This window comes from Leucoraja erinacea, chromosome 19 (genome assembly GCF_028641065.1).
Source record: "Leucoraja erinacea ecotype New England chromosome 19, Leri_hhj_1, whole genome shotgun sequence".
Classification (NCBI taxonomy): domain Eukaryota; kingdom Metazoa; phylum Chordata; class Chondrichthyes; order Rajiformes; family Rajidae; genus Leucoraja; species Leucoraja erinaceus.
The window spans coordinates 10,954,751-10,973,528 of record NC_073395.1 but is presented as its reverse complement, the minus strand read 5'-3'; the positions used below and the strand labels follow the sequence as shown (position 1 = coordinate 10,973,528).

Below are 18,778 nucleotides of genomic sequence, written 5' to 3'. Positions count from 1 at the left end.
CCTCATTATTATTAACGAAAAAAAAAACCTTCAAACAGAATTGGGTGTAAATATACTGACAAGTTTTGAGAATTTAGAAACATAAAAACATAGAAACATAGAAAACAGGTGCAGGAGGAGGCCATTCGGCCCTTCGAGCCAGCACCGCCATTCATTGTGATCATGGCTGATCGTCTCCAATCAATAACCCGTGCCTGCCTTCTCCCCATATCCCTTGATTCCACTAGCCCCAAGAGCTCTATCTAACTCACTCTTAAATCCATCCAGTGACTTGGCCTCCACTGCCTCTACAGGGAATTCCACAATTTCACAACTCTCTGGGTGAAAAAGTTTTTCTCACCTCAGTCCTAAATGCCCCCCTCCCTTTATTATAAGACTGTGGCTCCTGGTTCTGGACTTGCCCAACATTGGGAACATTTTTCCTGCATCTAGCCTGTCCAGTCCTTTTAAAATTGTATATGTTTCTATAAGATTCCCCCTTGTCCTGCTAAGCTCCAGTGAATACAAGCCTAGTCTTTTCAATCTTTCCTCATATGACAGTCCCGTCATACCAGGGATCAATCTCATGAACCTACACTGCACTGCCTCAATCATAAGGATGTCCTTCCTCAAATTAGGAGACCAAAACTGTACACAATACTCCAGATGTGGTCTTACCAGAGCCCTATACAACTGCAGAAGAACCTCTCTACTCCTATACTGAAATCCTTTTGTTATGAAGGCCAACATTCCATTAGATTATTTTAAAAGTCAGACAGAAAGTAAAGATTGGGAATTAATATTAAAGCTTGGATAGAGTGGATGTGGAGAGGATGTTTCCACCAGTGGGAGAGTCTCGTATCCAAAGCTCATGGCCTTAGAATTAAAGGACATTCCTTTGGGAAGGAGGAGGAATTTATTTAATCAGAGAGTGGTGAATCTGTGGAATTCCTTGCCACAGAAGGCTGTGAAGGCCAAATCAGTGGATATGTTTAAGGCAGAGATGGATAGATTCTTGATTAGAATGGGTGTCAGGGGTTATGGGGAGAAGGCAGGAGAATGGGGTTAGGAGGGAGAGATAGATCAGCCATGATTGAGTGGTGGAGTAGACCTGATGGGCCAAATGGCCTAATTTTGCACCTACGACATAATATTGTGCTCAGGTTGGGACTAGTGGGGCACTATAATTACCGATGCTTGGTTCTCACAATTATCAAACCGCATTGATACGTTGGCCGAGGGGACCAAATGTCATATTTCCAAGTTTGGCGACAATGACTATACCAGGTGGGATTGCAAGTGGCCAGGATACAAAAAGACTTTCAGAAAATATGAACAAGCTGGGCAAGTGTCCAAGAACCTGGCAGATGGAATATAATGTGGAGAAATGTGAAGAAATCCACCTTAACACACTCAACAGAAAAGCAAAATATAGAGGGTTTAAAAAAAAAATAGTGCTAGATTGGGAAACGTTGACATCAGAAACATCTACCTGCTCTTGTACCATGTAGGTGCAGTAAGTTATTCGGAGGGCAATGATACTGAACTTTACTAGGAGGGAATTTGATTACTGGAGTTGTAAAGTCTTTAAAATATTTTGCAATGAGAGGTACATGAATTGGAAATGGTTAGAAGGATAGGGAAATGGTAGGCCCCTGGGTAGTGCTGTTTGAGCAGGGAGATCTAGGAGTACAGGTGCATGGTTCCTTGAAGATCGAGTTGCAGGTAGACACGGCTTGTACACGCTATAATTTAGAAGATTGAGGGGGGGGTATCTTATAGAAACTTACAAAATTCTTAAATGGTTGGGCAAGCTAGATGCAGGAAGATTATTCCCGATGTTGGGGAAGTCCAGAACTAGGGGTCACAGTTTAAGGATAAGAGGGAAGTCTTTTAGGACCGAGATGAGAATATCATTTTTTACACAGAGAGTGGTGAATCTGTGGAATTCTCTGCCACAGAAGGTAGTTGAGGCCAGTTCATTGGCTATATTTAAGAGGGGGGTAGATGTGGCCCTTGTGGCTAAAAGGATCAGGGGGTATGGAGAGAAGGCAGGGATAGGATACTGAGTTGGATGGTCAACCATGATCATATCGAATGGCGTTGCAGGCTCGAAGGGCCGAATGGCCTACTCCTGCACCTATTTTCTATGTTTCTATAAGGTGGTCAAAAAGGCTTTTGGCACTTTGGCCTTCATCAGTCTGAGTATTGAGTATAGAAGTTAGGAGGTCATGTTGCAGTTGTATAAGACGTTGGTGAGACTGCATGTAGAGTATTGTGTTCAGTTCTGGGCACCATGTTATAGGAAAGGTATTGTCAAACTTGAAAGAGCTCAGAAAAGATTTATGAGGAAGTTGCCAGGACTAGAGGGCGTGAGCTATAAGGAGAGGTTGAGTAGGCTGGGTCTCTATTCCATGGAACGCAGGAGGATGAGGGTGATGTTATTGAGGTGCACAAAATTATGAGAGGAATAGATTGGGTAGATGCACAGAGTCTCTTACCCACAGTAGGGGAATTGAGACTCAGAGGACATAGGTTCAAGGCGCAGGGGAAAAGATTTAATAGGATGATCAGCCATGATCACATTGAATGGCGGTGCTGGCTTGAGGGGCCGAATGGCCTACTCCTGCACCTATTGTCTATTGAATTAGAGGGGTAACTTTTTCACACAAAGGGTGGTGGGTGTATGGAACAAGCTGCCAGAGGAGGTAGGGGAGGCTGGGACTATCCCACAATTTATACAGTTATACACATGAACATGGATAGGACAGTTTGGAGGGATATGGACCAAGCGCAGGCAGGTGGGACTAGTGTAGCTGGAACATTGTTGGCCGGTGTGGACAGGTTGGTCCAAAGGGCCTGTTTCCATACTGTATCACTCTATGACTATGATAGGGGCCAAACGTGGGCAGGTAGGACTGGTGTAGATGGGGCATTTTGGTCGGCATCGGTTAGTTGAGCCTGTTTCTGTGCTGTTTGACTTCATGACCCAACGTGATGACAAGTGCTATGTAAATGCAAATAAGATCAGAGCATTGTGGAACTTGGAAAAACAATGTAAAAGGAAAGAAGATAAAATTGCTGGAGAAACTCAGCGGGTGAGGCAGCATCTATGGAGCGAAGGAAATGGGCAAAGTTTCGGGCCGAAACCCTTCTTCAGACCGATGTGAGGGTGGGGGGGATGAGAAGAAGAAAGGAAGTGGAGGAGCCAGAGGGCTAGAGGGAGAGCTGAGACGGGGAGGAGACAGTAACCGAGACAGTTATTGCGAACCTAGTGGAGGTGTTCGGCAAAGCGATCGCCAAGCCTACGCTTGGTCTCACTGATGTAGATCAGCTGACATCTAGAGCAACGGATGCAATAGATGAGGTTGAAGGAGGTGCAGGTGAACCTCTGTCGCACCTGGAAAGACTGCTTAGGTCCTTGAATGGAGTCAAGGGGGGAGGTAAAGTGACAAGTGTAGCATTTCCTGCAGTTGCAAGGGAAAGTGTCCGGAGAGGGGGTGGTTCGGGTGGGAAGGGACGAATGGACCAGGGATTTAGGAGGGAGTGGTCTCTGCGGAAAGCAGACGAGAGATGGGAAGATGTGGCAAGTGGTGGGGTCACGTTGGAGGTGACGAAAATGACGAAGGATTATTTGTTGTACGTGACGGCTGGTAGGGTGGAATGTGAGGACTAGGGGAACTCTGCCCTTGTTACGAGTGGGGGGGGGGGGATGGAGAGAGAGAACATTGTCAAGGGGTATCGAAAAAGCCCTGGTGAGAGCCTCATCTATGGTAGAAGAGGGGAACCCCCGTTCCTTAAAGAATTAGGACATCTCCGATGCCTTGGTGTGGAACACCTCATCCTGGGAGCTGGTTACTAACCAAAAACAAGAATTAAAAGAAAAGGGTTTAAAGATAGTTGCAAAAACTATGGTAAAGATTTATTGCATTTGTACAGAGTTATGGTGACCTGGAGGATTGTTACAGTTTTGGCATGTTACCCAAGAACGGATGTACTGCCTTACAGGAAGAGCAATAAAGGTTAGCTGGATTTGTTCCAGGGAAGAAGGCTTTTTTGAACAAGGAGAGATTGAGTACCTTAGGTCTGAATTTGCTATTCATTAGAAGAACAAGCAATTACGTAATCAAAATTTGTAACACTCTTAAAGGGCTGAGGAGACGAGATTGGGGAAGATGGTTCCCATGGCTGAGGAGTCTTGGATGAGGCAGCCCAGTCTCAGAGTAAGGCCACTTAGGACAGAACTGAGGAGAAATTTAACAGAGCCCTGTAAACCTTTTAAACTCTCCATCCCAGAGAACTGGAGAACCTCAGTCGTTCTAGTCATTGAAGCGCACAGCTACAGATTTCAAGTTCAATTTCAAGTGAGTTTTTTGCCATGTGTCCGATAGGACAATGAAATTTTTACTTTGCTTCAGCACGCAGAACATAGTAGGCATTTACTACAAAACAGGTCAAAGTGTCCATATACTGTAATATAAATATATACACACATGAATAAATAAAATGATCAAGTGCAAAGGACAGATAATTGGTTATTAATAATCAAAGTTTTGTCCGAGCCAGGTTTAATAGCCTGATGGCTGTGGGGAAGTAGCTATTCCTGAACCTGGTTGTTGCAGTCTTCAGGCTCCTGTAACTTCTACCTGAAGGTAACAGGGAGATGAGTGTGTGGCCTGGATGGTGTGGGTCTTTGATGATGCTGCCAGCCTTTTTGAGGTAATATCCGATAAATCCCCTTGATGGAAGGAAGGTCAGAGCCGATGATGGACTGGGCAATGTTTACTACTTTTTGTAATCTTTTCCTTTCCAGGGCGCTCAAATTGCCGAACCAAGCCACGATGCAACCGGTCAGCATGCTCTCTACTGTGCACCTTTAGAAGTTAGAGAGAGTCCTCCTTGACAAACCGACTCTTCGTAGTCTTCTCAGGAAGTAGAGGCGCTGATGAGCTTTCTTGATAATTTCTAGGCATTAAGAGAAGCAAGTAGACAAAAGGAATGGCAGATGCAGGATTCTTGATCCAAATGCAAAGTGCTGGTGTAAATCTGTGGATCAGGCAGCATCTACGGAGGGAATGGATAGGCACGGTTTTGGGACCCGATCCTTCTTCAGGGTGAACCAAGGGATGAGGGGATAGTGGTGGAAATTCACTCTGAGATGGAAAATCAACTATGAGCTTAAATAATGGAAGAGGCTCGATGGGCTGGACAGTCTGCTCCTGCTTTTAATGTCTCGAGCTTAAATAGGAAAAATCTTGGGTGTCTATTTAAATCAAATCAAAATAATGGCAAATATTAATTCAAATAGCAGAGCTATTTAGCAATCAGAGTGCCATATGTAATGAGTTCAAACTTTTCATGGATTAAATAAATTGTGTTGCACCATCATGCTGCTCATAGATCTGGAATAATAATCTAGCAGAGTTTGTAAGGCAATTTATTTTTAATGTACATTTCATTTTTAATTATGGAATGCCTTGAACTATCATTTTATAGAACAGATCTGTAGTTGATGTGTAATGGGGCATAAACAACAGCAAAAAAGAGAAGCAAACCAGTATTTTTAATTTATATTTCATCTTGAGATACAGGACAAACTGCGAATTGAATGCTCAGTGTAGCAAAACTATCAAGGGAAAGGCAACGTTGGTCGTATGAGCAGCTTTTGATTTTTGTTCTTCAAAATCCATCATGTTTTGTATTCAAAATTCAAATTCAAGATTTCCAACACTGTTGTCACTCGCTGGTAATAACATCACGCCGTGCCTCCACCCTGGAGCATCAGAGTGGTAAACGGAGCGAATGTCACACTGCCAGAGGCATCGCCATCCAAAGACATTTTACGAGAATGTTGCTAGGACTAGAGCATGTCAGCTATAGGTAGAGGTTGAGTAGGCTGGGACTATTCCTTAGAGTGCAGAACAATGAGGGGTGGTCTTATAGAGGTGTATAAGATCATGAGAGGAATAGATCGGGTAGATGGATAGTCTCTTGACCAGAGTAGGTGAATTGAAGGCCAGAAGACATAGGTTTAAGGTGAAGGGGAAACAATTTAAATAGGTTTCCGAGGGGGTAACCTTTCACACAAAGGGTGGTGAGTGTATGGAATAAGCTGCCAGAGGAGGTAGTTGAGGTACGGACTATCCCAACATTTAAGAAACAGTTAGACAGGTACATGGATAGAACAGGTTTGGAGGGATCTGGTCAAAATACGGGCAGGTGGGACTAGTGTAACTGGGACATTCGTGGTCAAATATAATCATTGGCTATATTTAAGAGGGAGTTAGATGTGGCCCTTCTGGCTAAGGGGATCAGGGGGTATGGAGAGAAGGCAGGTACGGGATACTGAGTTGGATGATCAGCCATGATCATATTGAATGGCGGTGCAGGCTCGAAGGGCCGAATGGCCTACTCCTACACCTAATTTCTATGTTTCTATCCTATTGTGATACTGTGTCACATCTAAAAAGTGAACTCAAATTGTGTTGAAGTCACAGTGACCTGCATTCCACTTGGGTACCTTACAACCTAACATTGTAACGAGCGTTACAACCTAACATTGTGAATCTTGAATTCTCCAGGATCAGATAATGCGCCCACCCTGGTATTCTCCCACCATCTCCAACCCCTCCCTCACCCACCCCACCCACCCAGTCGACAAGCTCATTTCCCTTCATTCATACCCTCATCTTCCATCCCCGAGTCCCCCATTTTCCTTTCTCTCCCATACTCTCTCTTCTGTCACGAACATCCATCCCTCCAGCTTTACATTGCAGTCCTCCTCTCTTTATCTCTCACCCTTTTGTCTCCTTCCCACCCCGACCCTTTGTCACCTACTCCATCCATCTCTCAATCAAACCACCCTCACTCGTATCCACCTATCACTTGCCTGGCTTTGTCCTGCCTCCACATCTCTTTTCCAGCTTTCTCCCCCCCCCCCCCCCCCCCCCCCCCCCCCCCCACACACACACACACAATGGGAAGAAAGGTCCTAACCCAAAATGTCACCTGTCCATTATCTCCCCAGATGCTGCCTTGCCTAACCCACTGAGTTCCTCCAGGAATTTATTTTTTGCTCAAGATTCCAGCATCTGCAGTCTGTTGTGAGGATCTCAAAGAAACATTTAAAATTTTTAAAGGGCCTGTCCCACTTACACGACTTTTCAGCGACTACCGGCACCCGTCATAGGTCGCCGAAAATTTTCAACATGTTGAAAATTCAGCGGCGTCCAGAAAGACGTTACGACTCTTTGGGTGACTAGGAGACTACTCACGACCATACAGGCGATCCCCTGGCGACGTGTCGCGGGTGACACATGTCAACATGTTGAACATTTTCAGCGACCTATGACAGGTGCCGGCAGTCGCCGAAAAAGACACGTAAGTGGGACAGACCCTTAAGGGATTGGACAGGCTAGATGCAGGAAAAATGTTCCTGATATTAGGGTAGTCCAGAACCAGGGGTCACAGTTTACGAATAACCATTTAGGTTATTTAGGTTATGTAGGCCATTTAGGACTGATATGAGGAAAAACATTTTCACCCAGAGTTGTGAATCTGTGGAATTCTCTGCCACAGAATGCAGTGGAGGCCAATTTACTGGATGTTTTCAAGAGAGTGTTAGATTTAGCTCTTAGGGCCAATGGAATAAAGGGATATGGGGAGAAAGCAGGAACGGGGTACTGAGTTTGGATGATCAGCCATGATCATATTGAATGGCGGTGCTGGCTCGAAGGGCCGAATGGCCTAGTCCTGCATCTATTTTCTGTCTATGTTTATATGGTCAAGGGGAGGGCTGCAATATAATTAGTGGCAAGGTTATGATTCGAAGGTCATGATTGGAAGATTTCAGAAGATGTTTTCAATCTTATTGGTATCTGAGGAAATTAGTGATATACAGTGTGATGACAGGCCTTTCGGCCGAACTTGCCCACGCCGACCAAAATGCCCCATCTGCCTGCATTTGGCCTATATCCTTCTAAACTTAAGATAGACACAAAAAGCTGGAGAAACTCAGCGGGACAGGCGGCATCTCTGGAGAGAAGGAATGGGTGACGTTTCGGGTCGAGACCCTTCTTCAGACCTAAACCTATCCTTTCCATGTACCTGTCCAAATGTCTGTTAAACGTTGTGATATTATCTGCCTCAACCACCTCCTCTGGCAGCTCGTTCCAACAAAAGTTGCCGCTCAGGTTCCTATCAAATCTTTCCCCTCTCTCCTTAACCCTATATCCTCTGGTTTTTGATTTTCCGCCACTCGGGATAAAGGATTGTGCATTTACCTTATCTATTCCTCTCATGATCTTAACCACCTCCACAAGATCACCCTTCAATCTCCTGCGCGCTGAGGAATAAAGGCCTAGCCTGCTCAAACTCTCCCTGTAGCTCAGGCCCTCGAGTCCTGGCAACATCCTCGTAAAACTTTAGGACTGAAATATGCTGAGAAGTAATATCATCAAATACAGCGGTGCAATAAAGAAAGGCAGTTCAGTCATCAACTCCAAGTGTCATTACAAATCCTATTCACCGATTAGCTATCACTGCATTGCAGAGCAATTAACATACTGATTGTGCATTGTAATTAAAAAATTACAGACAATTGCATTAGAAAATAATTCCATTTGAAAATGAAGGCACAATTAATGCTTAAATATTCAACTCATAAAAATAACTTTAATGTTGTGCTAAAGTTCAGTTGGATGTTTCTATTTTTTTTCCCCATCTTCCCACATCTCTATACAATTGTATTGTGTCTCCAGGGGGATCCCAAAGTATACTAAAACCGATTGATTAGTTTCAAAGTATTTTTGAAGGCAATTACCTCAGCTCAATGAGCCACATTTCTGCTGAAGCAAAACAAGCGGGATGACCAGCTCGAGGAGTTGTTGGTGGTGCGGGTTGACAGGGGAATGTTAGTCAGGGGAGTGCGCTGCTCTTTTGTGAATTGCACTGTGGGAGCTTCACTACCCAGCTGAACAAGCAAATAGGATTTTGATTTATGACTAATCTGAAAGACAATCCCCTCAGCAATTAGGCAGTGAATTTTTGGACTATATTATGTGCTTAAAACCCGACGTGGCTTTCGTTATTTACAATGCGGAAATCTCAGGTGAATGGACATTTCCCATCACGGCCATTTGCAATCCTGCTTTTATGTTGATGCCAATAGGCCCTAAAGGTTTTTGCAATGCAAATGTATTTGTGAGATGTTGGTAGTGATGTTGTAAATGGAATATTTTACTTATAGGTTGCCTTACATGTTGCGGGTGGTGCAGCGAACGGCAGCCTCATCAGCAGCCCGTCTGTCCTTTTGACTTTTTTGTTATTTTTAGTGTGTCTAAATGTATGTTTTAATGTTTCTCGGTATGTCTGATGTGGGGGAGGAGTGGGGTGGGGGAATCGTTTTCAGTCACTTACCTCGGCAGAGATGCGACTTTTCTCCTTGTCGTATCTTCGCCCCCCTCGCGGCCTAACAACTGGTTTGGTGCAGCCTCTCCCAACCAGAGACCTGCCCAGAGCTTCAGCAGCAAACGTGGCAGATTAACCAACGCATAGCCTGGGATCCTTTGCTGAAGGTCACCAGTGTTGAAGCTCCGACCGCAGGGGGGCCTGCTGACTGCAGCGGTCTTCAGAGCTTCTACAAGCGGGCGCGGCGCGGGCTTACCATCGCGGAGCCTGGGATCCCTTGCCGGGGATCGCCAGAAGTGCTCTGACCGCTGGCCCGTGGTCTTTAACATCGTGAAGTCATGGTCTCCGGTAAGAAACGGCCGATTCGGGACCTCCAAGCCGTGGATTGTGTTCTGATCCATCCTGACGTCGGAGTTTCGATCATCCCGACGAGAGGGCTTGTACATCGGGCCATCTGTAGCGGCGAATGCGGAGGATTCAAGGCCCCGACCACAAGTGAACAAAGAAGACAGATGGACTGAACTTTATCACCTTCATCACAGTGAGGAATACTGATTCCACTGTGATGGATGTTTATGTTAAACTCCATCGTGTATTGTGTTCTTGTATGGCTGTAGGGCAACTCAAATATCACTGTACCTTAATTGGTTCATGTGACAATAAATGTGAACTTAAACTTTCCATGTTAGATGATGTCATAACACTTTTACACGCCATGGCAGACCTGCCAAATGCGGTGACTTAACTTATAACCATATAACCATATAACAATTACAGCACGGAAACAGGCCATCTCGGCCCTACAAGTCCGTGCCGAACAATTTTTTTTTCCCCTTAGTCCCACCTGCCTGCACTCATACCATAACCCTCCATTCCCTTCTCATCCATATGCCTATCCAATTTATTTTTAAATGATACCAATGAACCTGCCTCCACCACTTCCACTGGAAGCTCATTCCACACCGCTACCACTCTCTGAGTAAAGAAGTTCCCCCTCATATTACCCCTAAACTTCTGTCCCTTAATTCTGAAGTCATGTCCTCTTGTTTGAATCCTCCCTATTCTCAAAGGGAAAAGCTTGTCCACATCAACTCTGTCTATCCCTCTCATCATTTTAAAGACCTCTATCAAGTCCCCCCTCAACCTTCTGCACTCCAGAGAATAAAGACCTAACTTATTCAACCTATCTCTGTAACTTAGTTGTTGAAACCCAGGCAAAATTCTAGTAAATCTCCTCTGTACTCTCTCTATTTTGTTGACATCCTTCCTATAATTGGGCGACCAAAATTGTACACCATACTCCAGATTTGGTCTCACCAATGCCTTGTACAATTTTAACATTACATCCCAGCTTCTATACTCAATTCTCTGATTTATAAAGGCTAGCATACCAAAAGCTTTCTTTACCACCCTATCTATATGAGATTCCACCTTCAAGGAACTATGCACGGTTATACCCAGATCCCTCTGTTCAACTGTATTCTTCAATTCCCTACCATTTACCATGTACGTCCTATTTTGATTTGTCCTGCCAAGGTGTAGCACCTCACATTTATCAGCATTAAACTCCATCTGCCAACTTGGCGAGGAAAGTCTCAACAAACAGCAAAGTCCCAACGAACAACCACAACAGGTCTTCCTAATGATCAAAGGTTAGTTAGATTGTGGAATAAATATTAGCCAGGGCACCGGTGGAAATGCCTCTGCTCTTCCTTAAGATGTTGCCTTAAGTTCTTCCAAGACCCAAGAAAGCACATGGCCTTAATTTCTCATCTAAGTGTGTGCTTTAATCAGGTAGTTGGGGAGGAGAGAGGATGATGTTACTAGAACTATACTGAAGTTAGCAAAATAGTTAGCAAAATAGAACTTTCTCCGTTCTATCCCAGCTGAGGTATACAGATCTAATGGATCCCAGCTGGGATACAGATATTCTTTGATTTATGGAAAGGATATTCTCCTGGGAAGCATTTCATTAAGTGAAATTTCATAAATTAAAAAGACTTCTTGAAACACATTAAGGGTACACTTTGGGCAGGGAATAGTGTGATATTTATTATAGCAAAATACAGATTTGTAAATCCAGGACATGCGTTCTAAAGATTCAATTACATTTCTGTAGAAATGTATAATAAATACAATGTTCAGAATGCAGCCAAAATTTGGAACTACAGAGTAAACTTCTTTATCCCCAGTTTTATTTTCCTAAATATCACTTTTTTGTATTTGTCTCTCTCCAAAGTCAGCCAGTCTGGCTAATATCCCTGTCAGAGCAATTTGGTGACATTTCTATATGTATCTCATTTATATAACCACACCTTGGAAGAAATTGCACTGCATTTATTGCAGGCTTCCTGGTGTTTGTGTTACCTCTGCTCGTTGGAAGCTGAATAGGTTAATGTACAATCAGCTTTAACTGCACTTTGCCCCAACCCTAATTGAATTCGTAGTTGTTATTCTGCCAGAGTTTAAAAAAAACAGTAGATAACACTGAAGACAACTTAAAATCATTAATAAAAAGTTTGATTTTAATTTATACCAAATGAAAGTACAAAATTCAGAACACGACCTACATAGTCAATAGTCTTGTAATTTTGCAATTTACCCTCAAATGACACTTGAATCAACATAAATTGTTCTTTTTAAATCTTGGTTTATTAAATGTTGATAATCAAATGGGGAGAATGGGACAGAAGCAGATTAATAGAATTAGTTTACATATAAATTATGATGGTAGTAATTGTGTATCCTGACTGATTGTATCCCGACTGATTGTATCATGGCCTGGTACGGTGATTTCAGGACCTTATGCAAGAGACTCCCGAGAGTGTGAGACTCAGCCTGGTCCATCACTGGCACCAGCCTCCCCGCCATCAAAAGCATCAACATGAAGTACTGCCTCATGAAGGCAGCATCTCCTATCGATTTCACCACGTCCAGACCATGCTGTTGTCTCACTGCTACCATCAGGCAGGTGATCTCGAAGTCTTAAGTCCCACACCACTAGCTTTAGGAACAGTTACTTTACTACAACTAGATGGTTCTTGAATCTGTCTACACAACCTTAATCCTACCTCGGCAACAGAACACTACAGACCACCTCTTGCAATACAATGGACTTGTATTCTCATTGTGCCTTGTTTTGTGTACACAGCATTTTTCTGTACACTGCCTTATAAAATGTGTGTAATTTATGTATCATTTATATGTCTGTGCATTGTCTGAATCTATGTGTCTGTGATGCTGCTGCTGCAAGCAAAATGCTCAATGTGCCTGTACCTCACCGTACTTGTGCACATAGTAATAAAACATGGGGAGCTCAATGTCCCTCTCCTATTAATAATAATAATAATAATAATAATATATTTTATTGTCATTGCACATAAGCGCAACAAGATTTGGTATGCAGCTTCCATCCGATGTCATAACATAAATAACTAATAAAATTTAGATATATTAGAATATTCCCATATTCACTCTCGTTGGACTAATTAAAGTTTTCTATGTCTGTATTATAGAGCACATTTTCATTATTGCTCCTTACCCGAAGCAAACTTACCATTTTCTAAAAGGGTCACGGTTTAGTACAATGAGCAAGACCACCAGGTTTAATAAACACTTCCGAAATAGCCAGCGTATACCCACCTTCAACCCATATCATCTTCAATGCAGTTACCCCCATTCTCCCTCAAACGTCCCCGATGCTCTCCTGCACTCATACCATCCCTTTTATTTAATTGCCGATTCTCCTTGCTATCAAGCCTTTATCCCCTCTGCCTTCAAAATATACAGGACTCTACTTCCACCACACTTTATAAGATCATAAGGTCATAAGTGATAGGAGTAGAATTAAGCCATTTGGCCCATCAAGTCTACTCTGCCATTCACTCATGGCTGATCTATCTCTCCTCCTGACCCTATTCTCCTGCCTTTATTGAATATTGAAGAGAATTCAAAGACTCTTGACTTCCAAGAATAAAACAAATATCACCTAATCTCCAATTAAATAGTCGTCCCCTTATTTTTAAACCACAAACTCCAGTTCTAGGTCTTTGGACAAGAGGAAATGTACACCACATCCACTTTGTTGAAATCCTTCAGGATATTTCGTTTCAATCAAGTCATTTTACCCTCTTCCAAAGAATAGCAGATACAATCTAGCCTGTCCAGCCTTTCCACCCAAGACAACCCATCCTATTCAGGCATTAATCTTTCCTGAACCGCTTCCAAAGCAGTTCCAATCTTCGTTAAACATGAAGCCTATATTTTACACTCTATTCCAATTGTGGTCTCAGCAATGCCCTGCATAACTGAAGCACAATCTCCCGACTTTTGTTCCTTAATTCCCCCCAGTAAAAGAAAATATTACGTTGTTAGCTTTCCTAATCACCCGCTTCACCTACATTCTAGCCTTTTGCCCTTATTTACCTTGTGTTAAACGGGCAATTCTTTAATCTCCAACTCAATCTCAGAGCTCTATTATAGCTCACCACTATGACAATGCTTAGTTTTTAGATTTCCTACTAAAATAAACAATTCCACAATTACCCACAATTATACTCCATTTGCCAGAAAACTTTCTCCAATGATCCATATCCTTTGTAGACTACTCAGACACATCATGTTACTTTCCTACCTATTTACCCGTTTTCAGTTTTGCTTCAAAGAGATACGAGTAGAATTAGGCCATTCGACCCATCAAGTCTACTCCACCATTCAATCAGAGGGGATCTATCTCTCCCTTCTAACCCCAGTCTCCTTCCTTCTCCCATAACCTCTAACACCTGTACTATTCAAGAATCGATCTATCTCGGTCTTAAATATATCCACTGACTTTGCCTCCACAGCCTTCTGTGGCAAAGAATTCCACAGATTCACCATCCTCTGACTAAAGAAATTCCTCCTCATCTCCTTCCTAAAAGAACGTCCTTTAATTCTGAGGATTAAAGAATATTCAAGAATATTCAAGTTCAAGAATATCCCACTAGTGGAAGCATCCTCTCCACATCCACTCCATCCAAGCCTTTCGCTATTCTGTTTGTTTCAAAGAGGCCCCCCTTCATTCTTGTAAACTCAACCATTATAGGCCCAGTGCCCTCAAAAGCTCATCATATGTTAACTTACTAATTCCTGGGATCATTCTTGTAAACCTCCTCCAGACCCTTTGACCCTTCCATGTTCCACAGTCACGCAGTTTGTTCAGCTGCCCTTCATGAGTTAACCCTCCCTCCTCTCCCTTTCTCACCCCTCCCACTATTGTCTCTCACAGTCCCCATCCTACTCGGAGGCCACACACTCCACATCTTGCTCTATCAACCGTGGCCCATCCCATGAAGTGGATGGGTTGAATTTTTCACCCAACGTTCACTTTGAATAATACTTGCATTTTCCATTTCAAGCCAGTGATCTTTCAGAGCAGGGTTGATATCACAAAATTACAACACAACTTCAATGCAACTGGTATTTGTGGGACATATCTGATGTCCAGTTTCATAACTTCAAAAGTAACACACATGACCATGCAGAGAAGATGGTACAATAAATATTTGATCACAAATAATTGCTCTATTTGTTGGTATATAAACTCATTCAGTTTAGTTTATTATAACATGTACCAAGGTAATGAAAAGCTTTTTGTTGTGTGCTACCCAGTCATTGGAATAGACTATATACGATTACAATTGAGTCATCCACAGATACAGATAATAACATTTAGTGCAAGGTAAAGTGTAATTAAAGAGAGTCTGAGGATCTCCAATGAGATAGATGTTAGCTCAGTACAGTAGTTGATAGGATGGTTCAGTTGCCTGATAATAGCTGGGATGAAACGGAGCCAGTTTTCAAAGCTTAAAAATGGTATTTTAAAACTTAACCATGGTACTCCACTCCTTGTAGAGAACTTTTCAGAGGACTGAGAGAGAATCTCAATTAGGAGTAAAGAATGAAGTTGAGATGAAAAATAGGGAGAGAAAAGTCCACCTGGGAACAGTTTGAATAAAACTCGTTAGAATAATCATTGCAGTCAGTTCCTGAGAACACATGAATAAAGTAACACTTTAGCAAGTGTTAGTTTCTTGCTAAACTAAAACAAAACACTAGTAAAACTTGTACATAGTACTCAACACAATGTGTATATATTTTTTTTTTATAAAGGGAATTTTACCTCCAGACCTTTGTACAAAAACTTCCAGCAGCAGACCTCGTGTCTTTGTTGGCTGAATAATCTGCAGCTGGTCTCGTTTGGTGGTTTAATTATCATATGGTGCAGGTGTGTCCACATGCAACCTTGCATTTAACCCTTCATCCACCATCTTAAAATGTTAACCTGTATTTTGAGCATAAACAAAGCAAACAGGGTTGTAATCAGGTTTTAACTAATCAGACCAGGAAATTAGCAGTGTTTAAATAAATATAGAATCAGGATAAAACAAGGGAAGAGGACGAATAGAGAGAAACGTTGGCAATAGGAAATAGATGGTATGGTGTAAGGTGCTAATAGAGTGCAATTGAGGGTGGAGGAGATGTGTAGGAAGGAACTGCAGATGCTGTTTTATACCATAGATAAACACAAAGAGCTGGAGTAACTCATCGGGTCAAGTAGCATCTCTGGCGAAAAAGGATGGGTGATGTTTCGGGTCGGAACAAGAAGGGTCCCGGCCCAAAACATCACCCATCTTTTCTCTCCAGAGATGCTGCCTGATTCACTGAGTTACTCCAGCGCTTTGTGTCTCTCTACAGAGGATGTAGCAGGATCCTTACCAAAAATCTCTTGCCATAGTAAATGGGAGCGGAGTGCTGGTTATAATATAACGCTGTTGAGAGTTAATTCTGATCTCAGGCACTAGAATTTGAGCTTGCAAATCATGATTTTAGTTCTGTCATCCCATTCTAAAATATAACATAAAATATGAATTTGCAATTTTTTTAAATGATTCATTCAATCTATTCAAAATCTTATTTTACCCTGCAGTGGTATAAACTGGGGAGAAAAACTTAAAACTTTAAAATATCTGCCACTGAAACATTGCAGCTTCTCCAGCATCCTGGTGTATTTTTAAAATATGAATTTTTATAATATTTTATGCCGACATCACTATTTCATTGGTTCAATTCCCTTTTGTGTTCTCAGTGAACTTTAAAATTACAGTAATCTCTAACTAGTTTCCACTGACAGCACATGACAGGCAGTGCTGTCAATGAATGCACACATTGAGTGAATGGTTTGTAACATCACTCAGCATGTGGAATATTATATGAGAAATTCTGCCTTATATTTTGGAAAAAAAAACATTTGTTATTGCTTGCTACTGAAGCTCTACTGGGATCTTGTGAGAACTATAGAGAACAGGTTACAGAGCTGATCATCTGAGGTTATTTTTATTGTAAGATAGAGCATGGAAAACTGGCCCTTCAGCCCACCAAGTCCATGCTGATCATCGATCACTTTGTTGGTCGTGTTCTCATTCTCTCTCACGTTTTTCCAGCATAGAATTCACCCAGGTGACATTAATAGTAGTGCAACATGCTAGATTTATCTGCTGCGAGATTTTCAACCTTCTGGTCAGAAAAAAGCAACAGTTCTTACTCCCTCACAAAACAGCCAGATTGTTCTAGCTCTACGACGTAGTGGTGATACACAGATTACATTGTTTTTCTGTAAAGTAAAATTGTGACCTCCTGTAACTTGAGGCGAGCCTTCATCCTTTTGCCTCTGGAGGTCAGAGCCGTGGTTATTCTCAACTTCCAAGCCGCAGAAACATTCCAGGCTGCTGTTACTGTTCTTGCTCATATCTCACACTGCTGCTTACTGGCACACTCGTTAGGTCAGTCCACCTCCATACTCAAGAAGGGGAGACTTCAACTACCAGAAGAGCAGGCAGAGTGGACACGGGCATTTGGCTACACTGCAGGCTTCCCCAAAGTTCTAACATTCAGAGACTGCACTCGTGTCCTTACGGAAACCTCACTGCCAAAATTGCCTGGGCGTTGCATTCAGGCTTTCTATGGCTCCGTTGCATAAAGAATATGGGTATTATTCCTCACTAAATTGTTCAGTCTCTCTACCCCATGGGAGTATTTTTCCACTGTTCGAACACCCTCTCCTGCCATCATTACACTATTCATTAATTCAGTAGCAATACTCCCCTATGGCTGGGTGAGTGTTTATTACTGTGGCATGTCCTTTTAAGAGCTGCCTGCAAGGATTACACCTATTTGACTACATGCTGATCACTACAGGATATCCAAACAGAATAGCAACAGTTTCAGTGCAGCATTACACCGAGTCACCTGTTCCATGAATCTCAGTATGGAAGTTCTTCGTCTTTATGCAATGTATACAACATTGTTAGGGTGAACATCAAGAAAATGGGACTGGAGGTGTTTTTGGGCCAGATGCAGTATATTGATCCCACTGAACTTTGCAATTGCATGAACAGCAATCATTCACAATGCTTTAAAATGTTACGTACCAATTATCACAAAAAGGAGAAATTGACACCAAAAGCTATAATTGTTAGAAATACATGTCACTCAATACAGAAAATACTATAATAATATACTTTTGATGAAGGATAAATCAAAATAAATTAGGGGCAGCATGGTGGCGCAGCGTTAGAGTTGCTGTCTTACAGTGCCAGAGACCCGGGTACAGTCCTAATTAGAAGTGCTGCCTGTACAGAATTTGTACGTTCTCCCTATGACTGCGTGAGTTTTCTTCGGAATCTCCGATTTCCACCCACACTCCAATGACGTTAGGTTTGTAGGTTAATTGACATAATTAAAACATTGTAAATTGTCCCTAGTGCACGGGGTGATTGCTTGTCTGCGCGGACTCGGTGGGCCGAAGAACCTGTTTCCACGCTGTATTTCTAAAGTCTAAAGTAAACTAAGATATACATTGGAAAAATAATACATTTTCTCTACACAAATGTGAACTGAAAATTTCATATATAACTACCATATAGTTTTCATAGTATGAGAGAAAAACTCCCAGAAAACTCAGTACTGTTACTGCCCTGCAATAAAAATAGATACTAACAGCACAGAAATGTTCTGAGAGAATAGCTAATCCCAAACGATCTGAAGATATTTAATATATTCAAATGTAGAATCCAGTTTCTGTAAAGCAAGCCACTAAATTACTGAATGGTTTGTTTCTAGTGACATTACTAGTGATATTACTTGAGCAGATATTGGCAGTACCCGTAGAATAATACCACAGTACCAAAGAATCCTCAATGTCTGGGAGGAGACGCATGGCACTACTACTTCCAAAAATGCTGCAGACCCTCAACAAAGCATTGAAGTGTCAGCTTTGATTTATATATCTCTGGTTTGGCTGCTTGTGGCTTATTATTTGCGTTTCCGTTACAGGAATGGCGTGGAGGTTTTG

General features: G+C 42.3%; 1 protein-coding gene across 1 annotated transcript in view; it reads right to left on the bottom strand.

Moving 5' to 3' along the window:
* Positions 1 to 18,462, bottom strand: part of LOC129706213 (uncharacterized) — a 152,177-nt gene extending 133,715 nt beyond the window's left edge. The window contains exon 1 of the mRNA XM_055650284.1: positions 15,548 to 18,462. The gene's annotated coding sequence lies outside the window, so the exon portion shown is untranslated. The remainder of the gene's footprint in view (positions 1 to 15,547) is intronic.
* Positions 18,463 to 18,778: the final 316 nt, after the last annotated feature.